This window comes from Amblyomma maculatum, chromosome 7 (assembly GCF_055883805.1).
Source record: "Amblyomma maculatum isolate TAMU_Amacu chromosome 7, ASM5588380v1, whole genome shotgun sequence".
Classification (NCBI taxonomy): Eukaryota; Metazoa; Arthropoda; class Arachnida; order Ixodida; family Ixodidae; genus Amblyomma; species Amblyomma maculatum.
In genome coordinates this window covers 130,331,552-130,359,314 of record NC_139350.1, presented here as the reverse complement: position 1 = coordinate 130,359,314, position 27,763 = coordinate 130,331,552, and positions in this window count along the sequence as shown.

Here is a 27,763-nt window from a genome sequence, read left to right as displayed (position 1 = left end):
GCTGCACATGTACAATGTCCATTTTGATACTCCGTCCGATGACAGCACGCAAGTGGAATTATACTCCTTGCTGAGTGAAAAGGATGCCTGCGCATTTGCTTTTTCAAATGTATCGTTACTGCTGTGGTACATTATATGTGGTACAGAGCTAACGTTGTCTGCTTTAAACATTCTGTAACTAGCTTTACAGTGTTTTTCTGTCCCAGATGTTTCTTCATACTTGGTGATGCTAGCTTCACAAAAGCTGGTTGGAAAGCCCTTCATTTGTTTCGTCCACAGTCCTTTTGGCACACCTAAGTCCTGATGAGGACCAAGGACCGTTCTGCAAGTTAAACTGTTCAACATATTTTATTTCTACGGTTTAAATAATTTTTTTTTCAGGTAAAACACAAATATGAGGTTTTTTTTGTCATGCCATGGGAGGGGGGGGAATGGCACACCATCCTTGTTTAGAGTGCCCGAGCTTTGATGAGCTGGTAAGGCGCATAGCCGTTCTTGTGGGCAATTTCTCAGGTTACGCGCTGCCGCATATCTACATCAATGATAAAAAGGTGCATTGTCCAAAAGAGCAGCTTCGATGACACTCCACTCTATTTGTGTCGCAGTACACTGCTCCACTGATCTTGACAACGGTATCCATTCCGAACTTCAAAAGTTCTTTTGCTGATACAATAAATGCAGATATGAAACATTTAAACTCTGACTTACACTGAACTATCAAAGGTGCTCGATAAAGTATATGCCGAGACTATTTAGCTAATAAAGGCCATTGACTTTTTCTCGACGAAAAAACATGATCAAAGAAGCTTGCTTTGGTTTAAAGTTGGCCGATACCAACTTAAAATGTGCGTCCTATATCCCACCTAATGCCAAAATTCGTATGCCCATCCTCCCATTCCTTAGTGCCTAAGTAAACAAGATGCCACGTCACTAAATCGTTGACCATTTTGATGTGTTGATTTGTAGTACGATAAGTATTCACAACAACAAAATAGTACGTGCTTATAAAACCACATTATATACAGTCATTGGCATAAATGTATGCTCCACTGTTATTGTTCGTTGATATGGTTCAACGCGCCCCACCACGCGTACAGATCCGACGTTGATGAACAGGTGCACTTCTATCCTGCGTAATCGCAGGAATTAACGCAAATACCACGTCTGACTACTTCAGACGTGACACGCGATTGCCCTTTGCATCGGTCAATATCTATGGGTTAAAGGTTGCTACTACTAGCTGCAGGTGCTTTAGGCACCCCGTCTAGTGTATGTACTGTACATGGCATTCTGTCACATGTTACCCCACGCGGTAAGGAAAGTACCGCGTCTGCCTGCACCGAAAGGTCAATTTTGCCCTTGTTACTAAATATGGGTAAAAATCGCTTCTTGTGGCCGCGGTGCAGTCGTGACATGTGCGATAAGTTTCATGTGGCAATGTAGGCCTGACTTTAGAGAACCGCTGTTACACAGTGTGCCGCAGATTTCCGACATTTATTACTCACCTCGCTTCCACTGCTGCCATAAAGTCCGCCCAAATCTTGCGGCAGGCTTTCCGTCGGGTGGCTGTCAGAAAATATCTGAAAGTTAGACGCAGTTCTAAATGTGGCGATCGGCTGGCGACAGCTGCTAAGCGCTCATAAGCGTTGAGTGTAACCGCAGCATTTACGTTGCATTCTGAAGTAAATGCTACTGTATACGCTCACGTACCATATGAGCACACACGGTAATATTCAACGTACAATACGTACTTGCGTTTTATGCTGTGGAGTGGCGAAGCTCAGATGAACAGCCTTGTTGGATGCAGCGCGTGCGACGATTCAGTCGCATATACCTCAGTAGAAGACAACATTAACAGCATGAAGCTCCGTGAAAAACCTTTATTCTTACCGTTCGAGACAAACAAAAAATTGTATTTACGACGATTCTGTGCGGACAGCTCAGTCTCAAACGCAGCCGGCTTGCTCGCTATCCCTGACGACTCCTACCTCGCGGAGCAAAGACTCCGCCTCTCCGCTTACGCTCTTTTCTCAGGTTGCACTGCGCGCGCGCGAAAGGCGTTATCGCAAAGCCAGAAAATGGTCTTTTAACCATACTCCTCACCAACGGCAGCCCGTTTCTCAGTCCGAATTGGCTAGTTTTCTACTTGACTGCGTGAAAGCACCTGCTACATTTAACTTCATTTATTCATTCATTCATTCATTCATTCATTCATTCATTCATTCATTCATTAATACTGTCAGTCTATGCAGGCTATAACAGGAGAGGAAATAAATAAAATGCACAATAAATGAGTGCATTTCAACAACTACAAACGTCCGACACAAAAATACAACCAAATACAGAGAACGTAAAGCAGAAAGTCAAATAATACAGCAAAAAAACAAAGAGAAGCAGACTATGCAGGGGACAACTTTTATATAGGCGCGTCTTGTTCAAAGTATGTTTTGAGGCTTTCAAGAAAGGCATCTAGAGTATTACTTTTTACAGTGCAGTCAGGCAGCATGTTCCACTCTTTAATCACACGAGGAAAGAAGCTGTATTTAAAACAATCATTATGAGAAAGCGGCACAGGAATATACTTACTATGGTGTTGTCTTGATGGCTCATTGGGGTGTATTGCAAAATAGTGTGATGTGTTAATCTTAAAGTGACCATGGATTACAAGAAAGGCATACTTCAGCCTTTCTATCGCAGTGCGGCAGTCTAGTTTTTCGAGGTTGGCTGATTTGCACAATTCGGTCGGTGAATTGGTTCTTCGATATTTATTGCAGATAAAACAGGGAGCTAGTCTTCGAACTTTTTCAATTTTTGTTTTATTAGATGCGGTGTAGGGGTCGCAGACAATATTCCCATATTCAAGTACCGGTCTTACCAGGGTCCTATAATTGAGTACTTTTATATGGGGAGTTGCGCTGCGGATATTACGACGTAGCCCTCATATTACCCTGTATGCTTTAGAGCATACAGTATTTATGTGCGTATTCCAGCGTAGGTCAGAACTGAAGGTCAAACCGAGATACTTGTGCTGTTGTACCCTATTAACTCGTTTACCTGCAATGTAGTAAGGAAATATAACATTTTTCTTCCTGGTAATAGACATGATTAAAGGTTTATCAGGGTTGAGTACCATTTGCTATTTAGCGCACCAGTTTTCAATTTCTTGTAGATTAGTGTTCAGTTCTTCTTGGTCACTTGCGGATTTGATTGTTTTGTACATCACACAATCATCAGCGAACAGTCTGACTGGAACAGTGATTGATCTTGGTAGATCATTATAAAAACCAAGAATAAAAGGGGGCCCAAGACACTGCCCTGCGGCACACCTGAAAGCACTGGTGAAGAAGTAAATTTATAATCTCCTAGAAATACGAACTGTTTTCGGGATGTGAGGTAGGAAGAAAACCAGCTTGTTATTTTGAGGTTTCTGAATATGGCGTTAATTTTAAGCAGGAACTTTGGATGGGATATCTTATCGAATGCTTTTGCAAAATCCAGGAATGTTACGTCAGTTTGGCCGCGGCAATTTATTCCTACGGAAAGATCATGAATGGTTTCTATAAGCTGAGTAATTGTAGAAAGGCCTTCTCGGAACCCATGTTGGGAAGGATGAAGTATGTTGTTATTTTCAAGGTACGCCATAAGCTGCTTAAATATAATGTCTTCAAGCAACTTAAAACATGTACACAGAAGAGGGATTGGTCGAAAAGTATTGACACCAGATGTAGAACCACTCCTATGGATCGGAATAACTTTGGCATGCTTCCAAGCGGACGGCAAAGACCATGTGGTAATAGAAAAACTTTCGTGAGGTATTTGGCAACCCATTCTGTATATCTGAACAGAAATTCGTTTGGGATTTCATCGGAGCCTGGGCTTTTCTTTACTGATAGTTGAAGAAGCTAGTTTAGAACTCCTTGCCCTGTGATATATATCTTGAACTGGTGGGCAGACAAGTGAGTCTATTAAGTTTGTTGACAAACTGTCGTCAGAAGTGAAAACTGAAGAGAAACAAAAATTAAGGATTTCAGCACGTTCTTGGCTATAGTTATCTCCCACATTTTGAGTCTTCGCTGGATTACCATATCGCCAAAATTTGCTAGGTGCCTCAGTTGCTACCTTTTTGAGTGTTACATTATAAAACTTATCCTTAGCCACTTTGGCAAGACGTTTAAGTTCCTTACTCATTTGGCTAATGACACTACTCCGATTAGGATCATACCTATTCCCGCTTACGTTTTAATTTTGGTTTCGCATGTATGATTTCTCTCGTGATCCAGGGAGACCGCTTTATTGTACATTTTAGGCGCTTGGGAATAAACTGCTAATTACAGTATTCTACTACGTTTGAGAAGTAAAGCCATAGCTCGTCAACTGTAGCTCCGCTTCCGACAAGACACATAAAATCATCAAATGAACGCTCGAGGTAGTCCAAGCCAGGAACATCATCAGCGGCCGCAGAGTTTAGAACCGTCTTACGAATGTTGTGCGAATAATCTGGTCTTATGTCTAAATCGATTATTACCATTTTATGATCCGATATACCCTCGTCGAGTTCACATGTGCGTAGATATGGTATCAGTTCGGAGGATACAAAAACTTGGTCAAGGAGGGATGAGGTCGTTACACATATTCTGGTGTAACCTTCGACAACTTGTGTTAGGTTATAACAAAAAGCAAGTTCTACTAAATGCTCACAACTAGGTTTATCCGTTGTACTAAAGGAGAGTGCATTCCAATCGATATCTGGCAAGTTAAAATCACCTAAAAGCAGGATTTGGTTATCATGATTTAACTTTGTGTCCATGAAATGTCTCAGATTAACATGCATATCTAGAGAGGAGTCTGGGGCTCTATAAACACCACCGACAAACACCGAGCGGTTGTTCAACTTAATTTTAATCCATACTGATTCTATATTAGTTGAAACGTCCAACACAGAAAATACTATATCGCTTATAACGATAATTGCCACTCCACCACCTCTTTCTATTCTATCTTTTCTTACTATTGTATAGTTTGGGGGCGTGACCTCCACATCCGAAACGTTCTGATGAAGCCAAGTTTCAGTTATTACCAAAATATGCAGTTCGTGCTCTAAGATTATACTTTCAATGGCGGCTACTTTGTTAACCATGCTTCTAGTGTTTATGTTTACGATGTTAAGAGATACATTGCAAAAATTATTCAGTCACACATGCTCGCTTTCTGCTCGAGCATTACACCTCACTTTCTTACCTGTGACTTCATCCCACACGTAAAAGACATCGCTAATTTTAATCTTATCGAAGAGTTTTTAACTTTCGCGCCGTTGCTCCTCTCCACGACTGACGAATTCCAAAGCTTTTTACGGATCTCAACAAGTCTTTTAGAATAGTCTTCTGATATGCTCGTTTTAGTGCCCTTGAGATTGGGACAATTGCGCATAATTTTCATTTTATCTCTAAAATCTGAATACTTCGAAATAGCAGGACGGTCCTTACCGAATGTTTTCTTTCCTAGTATACGAATTCTTTCGATATAATTCAGTTTCTGTCCAAGTTTTTCTCCTAATATATCATAATTCACCTTCTTCAGCAAAGTCTGTTCAGTTTCACGCCCTTCCTCTTTTACATCCCTAATTATGAGATTCTTTCGACGGGATCGGTTTTCAAGATCATCAAGCTGCTTGCAGATACTATTCATGTTGAGGACTTGACCATCAACAACAGTTTTTAAGTCAAAGAGCCTTTTGTGAGTTCCGTCAAGACTGAAATTTGTTTTCGATAGTCTGAAGCCTGCTTTGTATTTGTAAAATGTGTGCGTCAGAAGATGTTTGGTTTTTCTGAATTTCTAAGATTTTGGACAATATTTCTTTGTGTGTGCTAATAATTGCATAGCACATTTGTTAGTAACAAGACCTGGATTAGATTCAACACCTCCAGCCAGCTTAAGTAATAAGACTGCCATGAAAAAACAGTCACAGACACATTGCAGCAGCCTATGTGGACATGGCAGCACTATTATACAAAGATAGTCGTTACGGAAGCCATACGTTTCATCACCAACCTGCCAAAATAAGGGTACGTTCGGTCGCATTGCCGCGGCCGTGCCGTCGTGTCCACTGAAGTAGGAACTTGCAGGAGCGCCTTTTATATCCACCGCTCTAGCTGTCCCATGATGGCTTGTTGACGTCAGCGTCCCCGAAGATGGTGCGCCGTATTCCTTGTCCACATGCTGAAGATAGAGCATAATATCTTAGGATGAAGATGCGCAGAATAAGCTGTACCCATGAAGCCATTGCGCCGCGTTGATTTCGTCAAGCTGCAGGCAGCATCCTTATGCAGGGAACGATGTCGCCTCACCGAAAGCGAAGAGCAAGCAGCCAGCGAACACCTGCACAAGTAAGGCTACGTTCGGTGGCATTGCCACGGCCGTGCCGCCATGTCCACACTTCCCTTCCAATCCACTATTTCCACCCTGCAAGGTACAATCGGTTACCTCTTCTGGTCACAGCAAATCCTGCTCATTCCAATCATTCTTGAGTTAAGCTACGATATCACTAACAAGTCATTCTTCCCTGCCCCGCTTTTTTTTTGCTCTATGATATGTTTTAAAGGGGCACCAGAAAGGCCCCGTTTGCTAGAAAAAAAAAATAACTTTCGCGTTGGGAGCAAACACTGAAGAGTATACCTCCGGCAAGTCATGCCGAGTCATGAGATATGCTCTGGCTCTTATTCGTCAGCACATTTTTCGACGTCACGCGTTTGAAGTGACTGGGCGAGATGGGTATCGAACCATCCAGGACCCTTGGATCAAAAGACATGCTACTCCTAGGCCACGAGGCACTTTCGCACCGCTGGGGCAAAGCGTGTATTTGGATCTATGCGAATTTCACATAATGTGGCGGCTTACGACGTGGTGCTTGTGGGTATGTAACAGATAACAGAGGCCCGAATTAAGGCGACAGCGAGTAGCAAATTGGATGCAAATGAACCAAGACGCAGCCTTGTCATCCTTAAAGGCGGAAATTGAGTGCACTCAAAATGTGTGGTCACTCGTGTGATGTGAAGCACCTGCCAAATGTATATTACCCCATATTTCTTCTCTTATCTGTTTCCCTGCAATGGACACAATCTTAAGTCATTAATTACTCTAGCAGGGGCGTAGCCAATGGAGTGTGGGTTGCTTCGGTTTCAGAACACCCTTGAAACGCTCCAAACGCTGCATCCCCCCTCCTTTCGGTTTCTTTTAAAGGCAATTTTTTTCGACATTCGGCGTATAACACCCCAGAAAAATATTTCTGGCTCCGCTGCTACACTCAAGTTGCTACTGTGGTTCCAGTACTTGTCAGTTTATAATAGCCTGTCGGTATTTTCTCTGACTGTTGAACATTACCGTATGCTTCTCATATTCACCCTTAAGCTCACCAGTTGACTTTGGCTAAGCCTTCAATAATACACTGCTTTTTGTCCCCAGATTACTTAGGAGGGCAATGTCGCCCGCAAATCCAAGGATGGTGCAAAATACCGCCCCAATCCAAAGTCTCATTCCTGACAATGTTGGAAAGTAAATTCAAAAATAAAGCGGAATGAGAAAAAGCCTGCACCAGCTAAGCTATAACAGGCTTAAACCAATCAAAAATAAATGAATAGGGCCCAGTCGGCCAAAGAGTTAATTTGGTGGAAAAAGCCAATTGTAAAAATAAAAGTGGGCACGGTAACGCATCTGTGTCCGAAGGGTTCAACGAGCACAGAGGGTGGGCTAGCCTCGCAGAGCTGTTTTATTTTCTGGGGGATAATAATCTTTGAAGGTGCCAAATTTAAATATTAGTTACAGATATTAGAAATGTAGGTAAAAAGGTATACAAAGACAACCCCGTCCCCCTACCCCAAGAAAGAACAGTTAATTTTATTTTCCAAATAAATCTTGCGTTGTTTGAAGGGTGGATGATTTCAGCCACTTTTCAGAAGAGGAGGTCCGGGGCGATCTGTAAATATAAAGTGAAGAGAGAACACAACAGAAGAGGAACACGGAAAGAAGAGAAACGAAGGATAACATAAAGGAGTAATTTTATCAATGTAGATAGAAAGGTTGTAGTATGTACATTGATATAATTTGTACATTCAGTATGTATAGGTCTGTATACAAAATATATATAAAGAATGGTTGTATGTACAATATATACATATATATACACTATGTACAGTATTTACAAATGTACATTTTATACGTATATATACACTATATACAATATTTACAAAATCTAAATCGCAAGTTCACTGATTCTTGTCAGGGCGAGCACCGAAGTGCTCACCTCATTTGGCCTGATTGGCCCTGAAAGAAAGACTGGATTTTGCGATGTTACAAGAGAAGAAGAAGACATAAAAGAAATGGAGAAATAAAATAAAATAAAAATACGAATCTAATAATTGGCTGAATTTTGGCGTTTATAATCAGGTAAATTGGAGCTAATAAATTTAACTAGCCGAATCAACCACGCACAGTTTCTTTTAGAATCTAGCCAATTACGCCAAACTCTTGCGTCATGGTAAGGAGGAGCCGGCGGGTTTAAATTCTGACGATGTGTTGATGTTAATGAACATGACGTGAGATAATGAATGACGTCGCCCTCTGGGGCACCGCAAGGGCACCGCGACGATGGTGAAAGGCCGGACCGATGAAGGTAATGAGGGAATCGGCCATGACCAGTTGTGAGATGAATAATTGGCTTCACAGGAGGAAACGAGGTGGGCAAATTATACGTGTCCGGAATGAAATTAAATATTCCGGTTCCCTCGTTATTTTCCTTCCACCATGTTGCCCATCTCGCTGCAACGACCCGACGGAATTCGGCACGGACCACAGTTTTCGAAGCTAATGCCAATCTGGTCCGGCTCGACCTGTGAGCTCGCGATGCAACAATGTCCGCGAGCTCGTTGCCCAGCACGCCTGCATGTGCAGGAACGTGATAGAGTCTGATCGGCCTCCGTGTGATAATAGATTTAAGCAAACACTTGATGTCGTAAATTTTGGTATTTAATGTTTTTGGTGCGGCTAGAGCTGCAAGAATCGACAAAGAATCTGTGTAAATAAACACAGGTGTCGATCCCTGCAGGCCCTGTATATAGCGGAGGCATTCCTCAAACGCTATTTGTTCTACGCCGTATGCACCAGTTGCTCCTTCCACCCTGAAGCGGCCTACAGATGTTATTCGGCCCGCTGGTGACATAACGACGTACGCCGCTCCGGCCGAGACAGAGGTAAATGCGCCATCCGTATAGACGTGGTAAACGGGCGACGACGCCGACGCCCGCGCCGCCTCCACGTCTAACCGGACGTACGCAAACGAAACTACCTCTGCCGGGTGTTCGAGAGAGTCGTCGAAAGGTCTCACCACTTCCGATGCGCGGTATGTATTTCGTCCAAAAGTGACGTCAGATCGCTGCGTAAATAGCGCGAACTCCGCGTTGAATCTGTCTAGATCCAAAGCGAGTGGCGGTGCGTGCAGCAGAATTTGAAGCGCCCTGGTGCTCGTTGTAGAATAAGCCCCCGTTAGTGCCAATAAAGGAGCACGCTGCACTGAAAGCAGCCGAGCACGCAGTCCCGAATGGGGTGATTCCGTCCACCAAACGGGTGACGCATATGCGAGTGAAGGAAGAACGACCTGGCGGTAAAGCGCTCTTCGTTGTTCCGGTGCCGGTGTACCGCTAAGCCGCATGAAAGTGTTGAGGCGCGCGGCAAGCATCTCGGCCTTCTCCTTGAGCATGTCGCCATGAGGTATAAAGGAGAGAGTTCGATCGAAGACCACACCGAGGATTCTTACGGACGGCTTGAATTGTAATCTTACGCCGTCCAGCCTTACGGTGGGAAGTGTGCGCCCCATTCCACCCCTGGGGGGAGCAATAAGGACGCACACTGTCTTCTCTCGTGAGATGGTGACTCTCGCCTCCTCCGCCCATGTCGCAACTCTGGCGAGAGCATTCTCCGCCAATTGCGTCAACAGCTTTCTTTCGGATGCAGGCACAAGGATGACGACGTCATCCGCATACGCCTGCACCGATACACCCTCTGGCATGGGCAACTCGAGGAGACCGCGCACGACTATATTCCACAGAAGTGGCGACAGTGGGGAACCCTGTGGGCTGCCTAAGGTGGGACGCGCGACCGCGTCTCCCGCCTTTGAGCGGAATACCACCTCTCGGTCCGATAGAAAGGACCGCAGCAGTGCACAGAGGTTCCTCGGACACCCCCAGTCACCGAGCGAAGCCAGGACCAAGGGGTGCCACACACTGTCAAATGCGCCACGGAAATCTATGGATATAAGAAGTGCGTATTGGCCGCTATTCCTTATTTCTCGTAATTTGGAGACGAACGCATGTAGAGCCTGTACGGCTCCGCGCTGTCTGGTAAATCCGAATTGGTTGGAATGTAATAATTTGCATCGCGATAGAAAGTGGTACAAGCGCCCGTATAACAGACGCTCTAACACCTTGCCGAAAGTTGAATTCATTACTATTGGCCGATAAGATGTGGTCATCTCCGGAGGGCGACCTGGCTTGGGCAAGAAAATAATGCGTCCCTTTCGCCAAGCCACTGGGAAATGGCCAAGCTTAAGGGACGCGTTAAATATAAATAGATAGAAATTCGGGTGACGCTCCCAGAGTTCGCGTACCACACGCGGCGTTATCCCGTCCAGGCCCGACGCCGTTCCCGGCACGACGCGGGACACCGCCATGCCCACCTCGTCGCGCGTGAATGGGGCGTCGTCCGGTCCTCCGAGGGACGGGGATGCCGCGGCGATACGTATCCGTCTGTGAGCGTCGCTATCAGTTTCGCTTGAATCCGATGCGACCTGACCGTCCAACAACGTCTGTGCTGTTTCCAGCACAGACGATGTCATGGTGCCGTCAGGCCGCTCCACCGAAGGTAGAATAATGGGTGCTGTGTATTTTTTGAAAGCTAATTTATACGGGCGCCCGAATATGCCCGATTGTAAGGATCGTCTAGCCAATTCGCGGAGGAACGAATTTCGGGCGTCAGATACTTTTGAACGAAAGTTTGCCAATGCGGTGTAATAAATGTCACCGTAAAATTTTCGCATTTCCAGATCTCGTGTTCTTTGGTAGCGCCTTCTCATGGCGCGCACCCTGGAGCGCTCGACGGTCAGATCGCTGGTCCACCACTGTTTCGAATCGTCCATTGAATGTCGAGAATCCTGACGGGTGGTTGATAAATTTCGTTTCCTAAAGTGATCGAATAAAGATTGAAATTTTTGAAGAATTAAATCTAATGCTGCCGATGAAGCCAAATTTGCCCCTACAACGGCATCCATGTATCGTGTGGCAGAGAGTGAATGTATTAATCTTGTTGTGTCTCTGTATGTTAAGCGGCGCTCTTTTACGTGCGGTGAATGGCCGAATCGGATTTCAATGTGTTTGTGTTCCGAAAATGTTCTGGTATCTGTTACTGTCCATGTGTAACCTGCCCTAAGCAATGTGGGTGTAGCTAGTGAAATATCTATCCAGCTGTCTGTGTATGGTGTTGTATAAGTTGGAGGGGAAGATGGATCGTTTAATATTATTAGTCCGGAACTCATTGCGAAGCTTAGGAACTCTCCGCCCCTCGCATCGCAGAGCTCCGGACCCCATGCGGTGTGCTTAGCGTTGAAATCGCCAGCGACCACCGCAGGTGTCCCCTCCGTTGTGATGAGTGATTGGCGTATGTCGTTCAGGGTAGGTGTCATTGGAGTGTGTGGTGGAGCGTATGCTGATATGAGTGTAAATGATGCCGTTGTTGACGAGCAAGTGATCGATGTTACGCGAGAAGAGATGAACGATGGAAAGATGTCGAAACGATTTGTGGCAACGACGATGGCTGTCCTAGGTGCTGATGGCGCCTTGAAAATCAAATAATTTTCAGGGATGCCCGGAATGTCGTTTCCCCTCGTGTAGGGATCCGAGAGGAGTGCGAAATCGAAATTAGCCTCTCGGATTCGATCTAATAATGTTGGAGTTGCATTTTTGCAGTGGTCTAAATTTGCCTGTATAATTGAAAAAGAAATTTGGGAAGTCATGGTAAAAGTGAGAGGCCGAATAGGGATTTGGAAAACATGTTACGATTTTGCAATTTGGAAACGGTCCAATCAGGTGCTAATGGGTACGTACACGAGGGGAAACGACTCATTGTGATACCTAAGATGCGCATCTGTGTTCTGAAGGAGAGAAAATAAGGGTGGGAAATAATAATAATGAGGAGAAAAGAAAAAGGAATGAAGGGGGAATGAAATAAATCGGAAAACACAGATGCACGTCTCAGAGATGATACCTGGCCACACATACCTTGAGGTTTGTTTACAATTAGTGTGTTTGCAATTGAGAAATTTGGGGAAAAATGACAGTTTTTAAGATAGGGGTATAGAGGAAAAATTAATAAAAGAATATATAATGTGGCCAGGAATGTAATTTTGGAACGGGATATAAATATTTTTGTTATTTTTGCAAGGCGCCATCGTTGTGCGTGGTTGAAAAATATGATAGCAAACGCACCGAGCGGCGCGTATCTCTTGACTGAGGAGCGAGGGAACCGTGCGAAGCAAAAACTTGGTGTGTAGCTTGCGGAATGCTGTAGAATAAATAAAAGCAGGAAAGTTTGAAATCGAACGCTCAGTACCTGATTAGTACGGAAAATTAAGGTTGAAGAGAAATGAAATAAAATAAACAGGTGTGTGTTAAACATTGAAAAGGAAAAGTTAATGTGAGCGCCGTTTTGTGTTTTTAACTGTAGAAGTGAAAGAAGAAAAGAAATAGAAATACGGCACGCCTTAGAAAATTTGTTGTGAAGAAGAGGAAGATGCTTTGACGAAATTTGGAGCTGGCGCGCGCACCGCCTTGCGCCGCGCCAGGTGCTTCTAATTATGAAAGGAAAATACACGGTCCCTCGCACCCCCGTCCCATGTGCACAGCTCCTAAGGAGGTGGGCCATAGTCGGTGCGGTCTCGCATTCGGGCCATTCTCGCGGCTAGTATGGGGCATTCGCGAGATCCAGCCCTATGCGGCGGACCCTCCCGTCCGGCGCGACGACATATCGCGCACGCGACGGAGGCGTCGCCGTCCGAGACTGTGCATTCGGTAACAATGTGAGCTCCCGCACAGCGAGTGCAGGTAGCTCTGCTTGCGTCCGCAGCAGCTCGGCAATTTCTGCGCGAATGCCCATACGCCGCGCAGAATGTGCACATAGGCACATGTAGGTCTTCGCAGACCTGCGACGAAGACCAACCGATGTTAACGCGTCCTTTCTCTAAGATTCTTTTAAAAGCGTCTGGTGCGACGGCCAAAACGTGTGTTTTTGAGCCGTCGCGCGATTTAAACGTATATCGCCGCTCGGTGGTTTCGGGATTCAAATTTAAGTCAGGATTTTTGGAAATTATGTTGTTAACTACGGCATCGTCGGCCACATCGGGATCAGCTCCCCAGATCCGGATGTGCGGCCGGCGCCGTTCCGCCACTCTCACTGTCATAACGTTGTTTGTGACAGCATTTCTTTGAACCGCATTTTTAAGGTTCTCGACGGTAGTGCGGTCGCGTGCTAGGATGGTGACACCATTTACTGTTTTTCTGATTGTTACAGGGCCTATGCCCTCGTCTTCTGGAACGATGTTTGCCTTTAGCGTCTGAATAACCTGCGCGACGGTTGTCGTGTTTGGTGATGTCGCGGTTAAGAATGCAACGTGATGATTGACTTGCCGTGCAACCGGTGGTACGTGAACGGCTGTTGGTTGTGCCGATGGTTCCGGTCCGGTTGGTGAGGCGCGCAGGACCTCGGCAAATGAAGGTTGCGCAGAACTCGCAGACATTGCCCGTAGCTTTTCCTCTGCCGACGCCGCCCGCGCTCGAGCCTCCGAGGACTCCTTCCTCTCGGACGCCCACATCTCGCGGAGGACGGCGGCGCGCCCCCGGGCATCGGACGCCAAGGACTTGTACTCCGCACAGCGTGCGACGAGTACGCCGAAGAGGCCCGCAACTGAGGTGCGGAGCTGGAGGCTCATTTTGCTCTCAGGAGCATTAATGAGCCTGACGAGGTCATCCTGCACCCTCGTCACCTCTGCAAAGTCGGGCATTGCCGAAAAGCCCATATCGAGGCGCTCCGCGAGCGGCGCCCCGTCCGCCCTCGCACAGTGGAACGTCGGTAGTTCCGGTTGAGCCGGTTCCTCAGCGCGCGGCTCGCTCCGCGATTCGCCCCGCGGAGACGGCTCGCGATGAGGTCGCTCACCGGACTGCGGGTCGGCGGTGGCAGTGTCGACCCGCGGCGGCGTCGCAGAGGTGGAAGGTTGATCCTGGACCGCGGCGATGATGTTGTTCCCCGTGTCCGAGAACGGGGAGTCGCCCGCGGTCTGCGGCGCAATGCGAAACTGCGTCTCCGAAGAGGTCGAAGACGCGGGCGAGACTGGGTGCGTCGCAGCCGCCAAGTCCGAGCTCGATCCCGCGGGAGAGCCGGACGGCGGCGGTCGTTTTGGAGGCATGGGTGCGGCCGCGGGGGACCGCGCGCCCTGCCACCAGCGGGATAAATCCAGGCCTTGCAAGCCCCGGTAGGCTTACCGAGGCCCAGCGGGATGATGTCGGGATGTCAAAGTGCGGCGCCCGAAAAGCGGCTCGAAAACCGCTAGCAGGCCCGGGAGGCCGCCAGCGGGAACCGCCACCGGAACCGGGAATCAGCAGCAGCTGAAAAATATCCAGGTAATGGCTGGGTAAAAAAAATCTTAGGCGCTGGAGCCCAGCGCCGGGCAATGCGGGTCGCGTGCAAGCGCTCGAGTTGGCGGAGCTCCGAAAAACACGTCCTACTCTTTCGGCAGCTGGCGAAAGAGTAGTCGCCCGCAAATCCAAGGATGGTGCAAAATACCGCCCACTAAATTTCATACTCCACTCCTCCAAATCGGATTCTGGTAATAGCTCCTATGAACACGCTAGAATGAGAGTGGAGAGATGCATCCCCTTGCCTCACACCGATCCTGGCTGGAGCAAGGCACACGTTACCGCTCTCGCGAATCCCTGCGTATCACAGGAACTCCGGGTCTTTTGTCAGGCTTCATTGTCTACTGATATCCTGAGAGACGAAACTGGTTGTATGGCCCACTCTCAGTGCAGGATATTCGCTGCAGTGTGCTGGTATCCAAGCACGGCTGGGCTCTCTTCCACTACTGCGCCCTCACGAGCCGGGACGGTAACGTGACCTTTGACTCGACTTAGAGTGGGAACGAACGCTTTTCACAGTGAACGTAATTCTAAAAGCCGATATGTAGCAGCATGCGTCTCCCGGCCATTTGTCTGCGCAATATGCCCGAAGGCGGGACGCATTGAACCAGTTTAGTACATGACAATTCGGTCTATTCGCTGCCAAACCTTTTTAACGGATTGTTAAAAAACCTTTTTGACGGAAAGTTACGTGTTTGGTCGGGCCGGCCTTGGCGGCAACGTGCCCTATTTATTGAGGCCGCGTTGCATCAGCCAGCAAGCCAAGGTTAGAGCCAAAATTACAGCGAGTGTTACAGCGATTATCAACTGCTACTGCTAGGCTCCCAGAGTCAAACCGCTGTTCGGCAAGCTCACATAGGCGGCACCTCCGGGCTGACCCACCCAGGGTAAATCGGCAGTCGCCTTTTCCTGTCCTCCCCTACATCTTTCACTTTCCTGTCATCTATCCTACAACTCTCCTGCCCTCTACTCTCTTCTTGGTTTTTCCTTACTTCCCGGCGGCGAGGGTTAACCTTGTGTGGCTGACTACCCTGAGTTGAGCCATATTAGATTATAGTTAAGATGTACAGCTGGCGTGGGCAGGGTGATTGTTTCAAGCTTCTGTCCCGTCCCCTTTTTGGACTCCATGGTGGGTGGCTGGCATCATAACCGAAAAATAATTGAATTACATGGCCTCTTCTCTTCCTGAAACTGATCGCCCTCCCTCTAAGAGAGGGCGCACCGATGTGACAAGCAAGTTCTTCACGAAACATGTCAACAGCTTTCCCCGCTTCCACGTCGTGCACTCTGAACACCCAGAAAAAAACTGCCCATCAGATCTCGCCATTCCTAATGACAAAGACGCTCACAGGGGCCATAGGTCAGGGCTATAAAATCAAGAAACTACCAAATGGTGACCTCCTCCTAGTAGTGCTTTACAACCATCAGAGTGAAAAACTAACAAACGTTACGTCGTTCGGACACATCCCTGTCTCAATCACCCCCGACAGGTCATTAAATACAGTTCGTGGAGTCATTTTAGATAATGATCTCAAATACGTGACCGAGGAGGAATTACTAGAAGGACTCAGGGACCAAAATGTAACCATTGTCTATCGAATCAAAATCAGGAGAGACAATAACGAGATTCAAACTAAACACATCGTGCTGACATTTGCACTGAGCACCCTTCCTGACTCAGTTAAAGTAGGCTACCAAAAGCTCAAACTCAGACAGTACATTCCCAACCCACGCCGCTGCTACAATTGCCAAAGATACGGCCACAGCTCCCAGAGCTGCCGTTGCCGCCTCATCTGTGCAAAATGTACCTCTAGCGAACATGGCACTGACAACTGTCACACCGAAGCAAACGTTTGCATAAACTGTTAGGGCAATCATCCAGCATACTCACGATCTTGCCCTATATGGAAAAAGGAAAAGCAGATTGTTACCTTGAAAGTCTCTGAGAATATTACTTTCGGAGAGGCTAGAAAGCGGATTTCGTTGGTGCAGAATTCAACTTACTCTGTGATGACACAACAGGGCGCAGCGTCATCGCGGACCTCGGCATCTGCCCAGGTCACGTCTAGTGACTCTAGCGCAGGGTCATCCGCGCCCCCTGTGTTTGTAGCTGGCGCTGCTCCACTACCTCCAAAACAGGTTTCGCGACCCTCCAGGTCAGCGGGGCCAAAGGCCTCCCCTCACACGGCGAGGCCTGTTTCAGACATTCCCGTGCGTTGTCCACGGTCGTCCAGCGCATCTGAAGATGCATTGGACACGACAACCCAGAGTAGTCCTGCATCACGGCGGGGCTCTTTGGATCGGAAAAAGGACAAAGTCCGAATTACCGGGCCAAAAACAACCTATTCTCGTACCTGCTCGTAAAATAATATGGCTTTTTAATTCACCTGTGGCCTTGTGCTTACAGGAAACGAATCTGAGTCTACAACACACAAATATCCTAAAAAAAATGCAGTTTTCCGCCATGACCGAGAGCATACAAGCAGTTTCTCGGGCGGTGTTGCCATAATAGTCCAAAGCCATATCGCATCCCGTGAACACAGACTCCAAACTCGGCTAGAAGCAGTAGCTGCCACACTTCTTACATCCAAAACCATCACAATTTGCAGTATTTATATAGATCCATTCTTCAAAATAAAACGTCATGATATTTAAGAACTTTTAAACCAACTGCCAAATACATATTTATTAGTTGGAGATTTTAATGCCCACTCTCCGTTCTGGGGGAGTGAAAAAACTAACAAAAGGGACAAGATTTTGGAGGATTTTATCTTATGCAATAACATTAGCCTGCTTAACACCGGAACACCTAGATATTGCTCCCCAAGCTCAGGAAAAATGAGCTCAATTAAATTTTTTAGTTCCCCTTCTATGTTTAGTGATTTTAAATGGGATAGTCCTTGAAAATCCACATGGGAGCGATCATCTACCTATAACAATCACTTTAACAACATCACCATCAATCATTCAAACAAAACCGCGACGTTGGAAGCTACACTTAGCTGACTGGAAACTTTTTACCACAAATGCTACCTTAGAAAAACTGTGTTCAGAAGATTTTAATGTTGATGAACTAAACGAGAAATTTACCACTTGTATCATAGCTGCCGCACGCCTTGCTATCCCTCAATCATCTGTAGTGCAACAAAACCGTAAAGCTTGGTGGACACAAGATTGCAAGGAGGCGAAGAAACAACAAAATAAAGCGTGAGGAATATTTAGTAGGTACCCCACACAGGAGAATCTTGTAAATTTTAAAAAAGCTAGAGCCAAAGCACGCTATGTACGTCGAAATGCTGAGAAAGCGTCATGGCAACGCTACATCTCCTCTATAAACAGTCGAGTAACACCCAAAAATATGTGGGCGCAAGTAAATAAATTAAATGGCAGGTACTCCCCGTTCACAGTCCCCCTTCTTACAGATCCAAATACCCAGACAAGTATTGAAGAACAAGCAAACATTTTAGGCGAGCATGTTTTTAATGGTATCTAGCTCATCACACTATACGGAATCATTTTTAAAGTATAGAAACAAAGTTGAAACAAAAACGGCCTACAACAGGAAGTGTTCAAGAGCCTTACAACAGCCTTTTCACACTACAGGAAATAAATCTTGTCCTCTCTTCAGGTAAACAGACTGCACCAGGCCCAGATGAAATACATTATCAAATGCTGGCCCATCTTTCTCAGTCTGCAGCTGAGGTGCTCCTGAAATGTTTTAATAAAATTTGACGTCGGGAAAAATACGAAAGGCATGGAAGAAAGCTTTTATTATTCCTTGATTGAAACCTGGAAAATCATCAACCTCTCCAAGTAATTATAGACCCATAGCCCTGACGAGTTGCCTCGCAAAATCCTTTGACAGTGTCATAAACATTGGGCTCATGTTTACACTGGAATTTCGTAAACTTGACACCCACCAATGTGGTTTAAAAAAAACATGTTCGACGACTGACCACCTTGTACGCTAATAAAATACAGTCTGAGAAGCGCTCATACGCAGACAACACTGCCTCGCAGTCTTTTTTTATTTAGAAAAAGCTTACGACACAACATGGAGAATCGGAATCCTGCGCGACCGGGAGACCTTAGCATCCGCAGCAGAATGCTAAAATGCTTGAATGATTTTTTGTCCTACCGTTCATTTCAAGTATGTCTGGGTGCCACCCTGTCAAGAAATTTCACACAGGAGAATGGTGTTCCACAGGGCTGCATCTTAAGCACCACATTCCTTATAATAAAAATGAACTCTACACCAAAAGTGATTCCAAAGTGCATCATCTACTCAGTGTATGTAGATGACTTGCAAATAGCATGTACATCTTCCAGTGTGCCACCATGCGAGAGACAAATTCAATTAACAGTGAATAAGCTAGCCACATGGGCCGATAGAAATGGCTTCAAGTTCTCTACATAGAAGTCAGTAGCCTTTTTGTTTTCACTCAGACGAGGTCTGCACACCGATCCACAAATCTATCTTAAAAATGCTGTTTTACCTGTAAGACATGAACACAAAATCTTTAGGCGTTACCTTCGACAGAAAGCTGACTTTCCTCCCCCACATAAACGCACTCAAAAAGAAAACTTCCCGATCTCTGAACATACTCAAAGTCCTGTCACATAAGCACTGGGGATCCGATAGAACATGCCTATTGCAGATTTATCGTTCTGTTGTTCGCTCGTGCTTAGATTATGGTTGTGTAGTGTATGGATCTGCAAGACCCTCGTACCTGAAACGACTGAACCCGGTTCACAACTTAGGTTTGCGTCTATCCACTGGTGCCTACAGGACGTCACCAATTAAAAGTCTTTACGTGGAAACAAATGAGCCATCCCTTGCATACCGAAGAACTATTGTTACATTTTCGTACATCCTAAACATTCATTCATTACCGCAACACCTTTGTTACACAACGGTTACACAATGCCCATCTAGGACACTGTTTAATAAAGCCTCAAGCAGTCAAGGCACTCCTACTTCGTTTTGAAGAAAAGTGCAAAGAATTAAACATACTCGATACACTACCCGATGTTGCACATTGTCCCCACCCACTGCCGCCCTGGTACAGTTTCCCGATGTATGTGACTTAACACTTGCAACATTCAAGAAGAAACGAACAGCACACGAACACCTTTTACAAGTTTTTGACCCTCAGTTACAGAAATTATAAATCATTTTACACTGATGGTTTTAAAACAGCATTTTATGTAGGCGGTGCCATAGTGGAAGGCAAACAAGAAAAAATAGTAAGGTTACCTCAGTAAGGTTCCATTTTCACTGCCGAGTGCTATGCGATCGCCATAGCAGTAGAAAAATCAATACACAAGAATATGAAGAAAAGTGTCATTTACACCGATTCCTTAAGTGCACTCAAAGCATTTCACCCTAGAAATTCATGTACATTATTGATTGGAAATATACAAAACATAGCAAAATCCACAGCACAGGGGCAGAGCAAACACTGTGCTGGGTTCCAAGTCATGTTGGAATTAAAGACAATAAGAGAGCAGATGAGTTTGCTGCACAAGCACAACACGAAACAATTGAGAAAGTACGCATTTCCTACAGGGACAGCTTAAAAATAGTGCACTACAAGTCGAAAAAAAAAACTGGAAGTCAGAGTGGAATAAAGAATCGAAAAATAAGCTGCACTTTGTAAAACCTACCATAGGGGAATGGAAGTCATTCTCTCATCAAGGACGTTTCATTGAAGTCATGGTATGTCGCCTGCGCATCGGATACACACACCTTACTCTCGGAAAACAGGAAAGACCGACATGTGGACTATGTGGAAAAGAGATGACAATAATACATATTTTATGCTCATGCAAAAAACTGGACAAGGTGAGAAAAAAACACTTCCTACAATTCTTCAACGAACACATTCCTTTCCATCCTCGCCTACTTCTAGGAGGTGACTCACTTTTAATACATCATGTCTTGTTGCATTTCTAAAAGAAGCAAGGTTTTTAAATGAGTTTAGATTTTTTAGCCAACTTTACAGGCCCATCACATGCATAACAAACTGAACCTCGAGCTTGGCGCATGATGGCCTTAGTAGCCTATGTGCCATTAAACCCCACTAAATCAACCAAAAATATGTAAAACATGGCTGACGTACGCCAAGGTACAAACTCGTGTAGTACTACGTTAGTAGAATGACGATTGGAAATAATTATGTAGGCGACCGCACGTAGTAAAATGTGCATGTCAAGAGTGATTGCTTTCATTATTTCATAGTCCTTTGTATTTTTGACGAGTTACACGTATCTTAGTGTTGTTCACAACACACAGGCAGAAATGAGCTTTCAGTGGGCAGTTGCATTATTTGTTACTTTGTATCGTAGATTTTCATAGAAGCGTTGAAATTATGCAATAGTAAACAGTTTCAAACCAGAAATGAAAAAGTTTTTTCACCTTCCTTAATGTCGTGTTCGCTATGCTTCCAGCTAATTTGGTTTAAAAGCCCTTTATTTGTGCAGAGTACTTTGGTTGCCTTACACATTGTACACACATTTCTCAATGCACCATTAGTGAAATTAGGTTTGTGCTATTGCTAGTACTTCGGAAGAAAAACGTTTCACCGACATCGGGACACAAGCGGCTTTTCTCTGCATGCACTTTTATTTGCAACTATGAAATCAGCTAGGATTGAGATATGTGGGCCCTGATTTATATTTTATGTACTCAGAGCAAAAAGAAGACAGAGTGCGGAATGCCAAGCATATTTCTGATGCTGTGAGAAAGTCACGACTTATAAATAAAATTCAGAGGGGCCATAAGTCTAAAAGGAGGCTATTTTAAATTTTTTTTTTCGCTGCAGCTCTAAGGCAACCTACATAAGAATTGCAGATTGGAGAACCACTTACATGGTAAAACTGTTACAAATATTGCTTTTTTTTGTATACGGAATGGCAACACATTAAAAACGGTCCCAAATTTGGTGAATTTGAACGTAGTAGTGTTATTCAGGAATTAAAGTAAAAAACATCATTCCTAATTTTTCTTACAATTTAAGGATCACGTTTCTAGGAGAAGATGAAAATGAATATGAGACAACATGTTGCATTGGACTGTTTCCAGCAACGATATCAAAGCTGAAACTTGTTTTTTCGGGCATTGGGAGGACGGCCTAAACTGACTGCACAAAAGCAGCAAATAGGCTCCCCGCTCTTCAAAATATTGCCCATACACCAACCCTGTGGCCTTTGCCATAAAGCGGAAGCATGACTGATTGCATTATTATGAGACAATACTGATCTGCGACGTACGCAGGCTAAGGCGGCACCAGTATCTGTGAGTGTGGATAGACGCTCGTAGCACTGCCCTTAACAATTAAGTTGGAAATGACAGTTTTCACTATTTTTTTTCGCAGTGCATCTACGATGACCTTCGCATCCCCAGTTCCTTGCTTTGTCTTTTTGCTGTTGACATGCTTGCTGTATTTTTCTTTCATAATAGGCGTTTATTCATAAAATACACGTTGGGATCTTTTTGCCCTATTAGTTAAACTTATTTCTTTCTTCGTAGCTTTCCTAGAGCAGGCATTTCCACACTATCTCTCAGTTCACTGTTTAGTTTTGCAGTCAGAAGTACTACAGGATAAGGAAATCAGGTTCTCTCGCTTGAGAAATTTAAATAGAGCTTAAATAGAATGTGGACGTGTGAAACATATCTGACAAACTCATGTTGGAGTGATTTAAAAGTACTCGCTTTGAAATGACATCCTACACAACCTGTTTTTGCAGTAGAATGTACTTAGTTATGTTAAATGAAGAAACTTGCCATAGCGGCAGTCTGAAGGTAAGAAATTTCAAAACAGTTGTTTATATGCATTCATATGGGTGTCACTAGGTTGCTACCCGCGCACTGCATACTGCTTATGTAACAATCCGACAATTGCTTATAATAATGTAATTACATATGCTATCTCCTCACAGTACAGGTCTCAGTCTTGACATAAGGTTAAAATGTTAGCAAAGGGCATTGTGGTTGCTAATAATGCACCTTAATTCAAACACTTGCAACGATGCTTGAGAAGCTGCATGTTTCACCTTGGATAACATTGTTGGAAATAGAATAACGCAATGTGTTCTCTTGAACTCATTTTTTCCATCCCCTCCAAGAGACTATTTCCTAAAATTTTAAGACAATTTATGGAGTAATTTATTGGGTGATGAGGTAGTATTTCCTTGAGGTTTGAAGAAATCTACTCTGTTCAAAGACGTCGTAGTTGGGAAAATGTTTCATGTGTTTCATTTTATGCATAAGAAACATCCATACACCTTTTAAGCCCCAATTTTCTTATCCATTCTGTACCTTTAAAATAGGTGCGCCTTACACTCGCGAATAAAAAAATGTTATTCTAAATAGCCTCTTTTGAAACTTGTGGTATTTTTTAGTTTCTTCTACGAACCAGGCTTCGGGGTTTGTCTATCATTTAGATTGTGGAGTGCTTATGCCATCTCCCAGTTCTTCTTATTCCACCTCCAAGTTCTAAATCTTCAAAGGCAAAGTAAAACTTCAACTGCCTTTCATGACCTCTTCATCTTTAGGGAAACTAGAAAGGCTCTCCTATACAAACGAGAAGCAAACCATACAGGCTGGTTACTTTTGACAAGCACAGTACATTGCTTTGAGGCTGAAGTCTAGTACTTTCTTAATTATGATTTGAGCAGTCCTCTTAAAGTTGTTTGCCCGGAATCATATTGAATGTAGCTACTGAATATATAGCTGTGTCTCTTTTCATTACTGGGAGTGGAGTTGTGTGCTCGGTCTCACTTGTCGATTTTTTTCCCTTTTTATATACGCAGCTACCTGAGCACTTCAGACTGGCCGATGCCTGGAGCCTACCTGCTGCTCACCTACACCCATATCACGAACGAGGAACACTGAATCATCTACCAGCTTGCACACGGCAGTGCCCTTCTGCAAGCCATCACCACATTTTATGACACGTTCACACACCCTAAGCATAGCTAAAAATGTTGGTATGAATGGCCAGCTGCCTTGGTGTGGTTGGTTCCTTTCTTTGTTTTAAATCCTTCTTTTAATAATGGTGTATTCAGTGAAAAAAATCATTCTGAAGAAAACTTCCTTATATTGTTGTGAATAGCAAAACCAAACCTCGTACCATGCATGATATATCTGAACGTTATGGTTTTGTGTTTTGTGTGTGAACATTACAGCATGTTTCTCCCACCAAGTGTTAACTATGAAGGTTTGAAATCTACAGGGGCCCGGAAAACATAGTGGGGCATGCCTTTTGTGTTTGAAATTATCTCAAAAGTTTTGTAGAGAAGATATGATAGTTACTTGGTTCTACATGTGAGTGCTTCAGCGGCATGTGCTGAAGTATTTGTAAGGTTCCTCCTAAGATTCGCTAGGTAAAATGTAACTGTAAGGAAGAAGATAATACAGCGCCGACACAAACGATGATGAAGACTGCTGGGGTCCTAGCCGATCAGCTGGCGCGCACACTGGAAGCTCGGACTGTCTTGTTCGAACGAGATTGTGCTTCTCTCCACGATCATCTTGCGTCACCGGTCCCCATCTCCAGTCCTCCGAACAACCCCCAATAAAGCCCTCTTCATAACAAATATCTGTATAACAGAGTTGTGCTTTATATTATTACAGACGCGACTGCACTGCGGCATTTTGTTTTTCACGATATTTTGTTTTTTTTCCTCTAGCAATAACTGTTGAGTTTGTTCAGTCAGTCTGGACAGCAGTACATTCATTTCGTGGTCTGCTCTATTGCTAGCCAGACGTTGCGTGTGTGATCGATTTTTGGAAAGAAGCTTCACATTCCAAATCTAGGGAACACACCCAACTCAGCATTGTCTGTGCAGAGATGTTAGGCATCGGTTGACACTGCCGTTAAGCAAAAATTAAGAACAGTAACAGATGATTGACATTGCTAGTTTGGTCCCCTGTGTAGGATTTGCAAATGAAAAATGTATAGTCGTCTTTATGCCTGCCCTCTTTTCCCTCTACACTGACCACATCACACATAAAAACAATCTGGAGGAAGGCACGGAATTCAATTTCATAAAATAAATAAAAGGCCTTTAATATTACTCCCACTCGAATTATAGGTAAAGCTGTTGTCGAGTCAAAAGGGTTCAGTCCACACCAGTCAACATAATATACACCAAGATGTCGCAGCTAAATGCTAAGTAGCTTTTAAAAAGACTGAGTGTTGTAGTCCACTGGAATCGGACACCTTGCGCTTGATCTGTAGTTTTTTTCATCTTCCATCATCATCATCAGCCTGACTATACCCACTGCACGGCGAAAGCCTCTCCCATTTTCTTCCAATTAGCCCGGTCCTGTGCTAGCGGCATCCACTTGACCCCTGCGAATTTCTTTATCTCATCCACCCACTTAATTTTCTGCTGCCCCCTGGTACGCTTACCTTCCCTCGTAAACCAACTGGTTACACTTGAAGACGATTCATTATGCTTTCTTCAAACTACATGCCCTGCCCATGCCCATTTCGTGCTCTTAATTTCGACTAGAATGTCAGTAACTTGAGTTACTTCCCTGACCTACTCTGAACGCTTCCTATCTCTTAATGTTACACCTACCATTTTCTGTTCCATGGCTTTGCGTTATCCTCAACTTAATTAGAACCCTTTTCGTTAACCTCCATATTTCAGCTCCATAGATCAGTACCGGTGGGATGCTACTGTTAACACTTTCTTCTTGAGTGATACCGGTAAGCGTTTTGTCATAACATTTGAGCACCTTAAAATTCCGCGCCATCCCCATCGTATTTTCCTAGTTATTTCCCTTTTGTTGTCCGGATCTGCGGTCACCACCTGTCGTAAGTAGACATATTCGTCTACCACATCCAACGATTCCTATTTTAAACTGCTGTTCCTTTCCAAAGCTGTTCAGGATTACCTTAGTCTTCTGCATAATAATTTTTAGGTCTACGTTTCTGTTTACCATGTCTGAATCGTTTATCATTAGTTGTAGTTGGTGCCCCTAGTTACTTAACATGGCAATGTCATCAGCCAATCGCACAATACTGAAATATTTTCCATCAATCCTGATGCCTAACTTCTCCCATTCCATGCTTTTCAATACACTTTTCCAACGTTTATCAATAATTAAACTTCATTAGCTAACGTTTTAACTGTTGGTTTCAGCAAGAAGGCATGTATATTAAGGGTTTTTTGTTGTTGTGTTATGTTGGGTTTAATGGCACATAAGCAACTAAGGCTATCATGCGCCAAACACGAGATGTATTGTGTTTATGTTAGGAGTACGATATGTTAGGAATATGTTAGGAATTAAGAGTTTTGGTTGTCTTTAAGAACAGCTGTCTACAATGTTTGCACTAGCCTAATTTAACGGCATTAACAGAAAGCTACGATGCGACCAGCTACTGGCTTGGTATCTTTCGCTCACTACACGAGCAAAGTGGCCATCAGGGATGGCGCTCCTGTGAAAAGCAATTTCGTTTTCCAACATCTCGGGTTTTAGTGGTCACTTTAGTGGTCCAAAGTGCCCTCTAGAATTTTTTTGTGGGGGTTATGCAAGGTGTGCTGGCGGTTAACAAAATTCAATACCCGGTCGTAAATCTTGTGTCGCGCAGCTTGCAATAGAGCCCTTATGTGCATATGCCAACCATGAATGAGCAAACGCTTACATTTATTTGCCCTTTTGGAAGGATGGTCAGCTTCCTATCTATGAGTTGGAAATGAAGCTTGAATTAGTTTAAGTATTGTGGGCAGTAATACTATTTCTTTTGGTGTTTTTCAGGGTACACGTGCGACCACTTCACAACAAAAATAGCCTGTCTTCTATGCTGAGCAGGGAAATAAAGTAAGTTTATTTCCTTGCATAGCATAGAAAACAGGCATGCGAATGGCATCCGAGCTGTGCGGCATGTTGTGAAGAAAGAACCATTCTCACGGAATGCAATGTCGGTTTTTGGTTCCCGTAATTAAAAATGCCGGCACTAACTCAGTTGCATGTAGTGTCGGCAACCACAATCACATCAGAAACCAAAGTGAAAGCCACCAGATGTTCATTGGTCAATACTCATGAAGAATTCACAAGAAATGCACACATTAAGTACCAACCAGAAACACGGTGGCCAATTTGTTTTAGATGCACAGTAAGAACTAAAAAAATCATTTGAAGTTCACAAGAGAGACTCATGTCTCTATTTTGCTATTGTGAAAGAGCAGCATACTCGCATCAGACACACATCCAAACTTTTTATAAGGAATAGCTCTGCAAATAATCATTTTTCAAGGCAACGTAATTTTGATGTCACCGCAAAAAACCCATTACGACATCTCAAAATTTCGTGTCAAAAATTTAAAACACCTGACAATTCTGAGAACCAATCAGAAACACAACATGGCGCCGAAGAGCGCCTATGCGTGCCATAGGGTCCCTGGATTTATGAATTTGTGACTGGAGCTGTAGATCCAAGTAAGCCGAAATTTTCACGTTCGAAAGTTTCATTTACGAAGGGAGACAAGACACTGTTTCTTTTTGTTATGCGCGCCATAATTCTGAATTACGGAAACACCGTCGTGCGATTAGTAGGCGTTTAACGAGACGTTTAAGGACTGTTACTGGTTATGCGTAATCATGTTTGAATATGAGGTTATTTACCGTAAAATGAAGTAACTATCTGAGAAACTTAAATGGGTAGATTCTGATTTCCTGTGCTCGATATTTCTGCGGATATTAGGGGTAGTGGGTGGGGAGACAGCGTGCTCGATGAACTAGTCAGTCCGTTATACACAAAGTGCTTCATGACCACAAGCCTACGGAGGTCCGCAAATATACGAAAATAACCGGTCAAACAATGGTTGGCTTCAATAAACCAGAACCACAGGTGTGGTTATTTAAGGATACTGGAGGACAGTTCATATATGCATCATAAATCAGGTTATTCAGAAATGTTTAATAATTAATACAGATTACAATAAGGGAATTAATACTGATTACCATTTGCCCTAATGCTGACATACTTGTATAAAGCAATGTTGTGAAGATTTCGGGG